The following is a 1,444-nucleotide window of genomic DNA, read 5'->3' as shown; positions in this document are numbered from 1 at the left end:
TTCTTTACGCTTTCCTCCTGTCCCAATACCATGATCAGTCCATTCTGGCTTCAGTAGTTCCTCATGGTTGCCTTGACCGTGGTCACTCCCTACCAGTCCTCCCGTCCCCTCCCTACCATTGGTTTTGAACCATTTGTTGTTCCCTATCCCTAGAATTCTTGTCTTTCAAGTGGGAGACTTGAATTTGAGCTTCCCAGCACTTCATATATAGCCATACCTGTAGTCCATGGGCAATTGCTATGATGCTGAGCAGATATCTGTGAAACTTCTAGAGTAAGACAACTGGGAAGAAAGGCCAAGTAATTTATGTCAGAGAATAATCCAGTGACATTTCATTGGTCCCAACACTCGGATCTATAACCAGTCATGGGAATGGCCTAGCACTGGGCTACCTTTATTCCATTGTGCCTAAGTTGTGGCTGACTAAATTCCACCAGGACTTGGGGCTGACTAAATAACAGCTAACAATATCAATCACAATAATAATTATATGAGATTAGAATTATTAGTATCACTAGTTCAGAGATGAAGTAACTGAGGCACAGAGGAAGTGAATAATTTGTACAAGATCACATAATCAATTGATATCAAAATTAATATATATATGTTCCAAAGTCCACGTGTAACCACATGTTGAGGGCTTTCTCTCCATGATTCTTCAGTACAATCTGTTTTATAGCATGGGACTTAAAGCCAAACACCTGGGTTCAAATCCTTTCTGTGATCCTATATGATCATGTACTATATATGTTATTTCTGGATTTCAGTTCCATCATTTGTACAATAGAGCTACTGACAATAACCTATATAAAACCCTAACATGTTATTTAAGATAGCGTGTACTCTGAAAGGCCCTCAGTGGGATGGGTAGACAAGGTGGCCGCATCAATGGGCTCAGGCATAGGGACGATTTTGAGGATGGTCCAGGACTATTTAGCATTTAGTTCTGTTGTGTATTGGGTCACTATGGGTTGGAGCCCATTTGATGACACCCCAAAACAGCAAATAGTTTTTCTTTAATAATCAAGAGTTATTTCTACTGCTGCTTGGTTCTAGGTTGACCAGTTTGTCTTCTGTTTTCACATAGCTAGGCTGTTATTGTGCGGTGTAGAGTCCATTCTAACCCATTGTGATTCTATGCACAGTGAATGAAACTACCCAATCCTGGCCATCCTCACATTGTTGTGGTCGTTGAGCCCATTGTTAAAGCTCCTGGGTCAAGCCATCTAATTGAGAATCTTTGTCTTTAAGGCAGCCCCTCTACTGTACCAAACATGATGTCTTTTCCCAGAATCTCCTCTCTTGTAACATGTCCAAAGTACATGAGGCAAAGCTTAGCCCCCTGTGTTTCTTTTTTATTTAAATCATTTTATTAGGGGCTCATACAACTCTTATCACAATCCACACATACATCAATTGTGTAAAGCGCATTTGTACATTCATT

The sequence above is a fragment of the Echinops telfairi genome, unplaced genomic scaffold (assembly GCF_000313985.2).
Source record: "Echinops telfairi isolate 266 unplaced genomic scaffold, ASM31398v2 ScPeMD7_18;HRSCAF=68, whole genome shotgun sequence".
Lineage (NCBI taxonomy): Eukaryota > Metazoa > Chordata > Mammalia > Afrosoricida > Tenrecidae > Echinops > Echinops telfairi.
Note: the sequence above shows the minus strand (reverse complement) of the source record.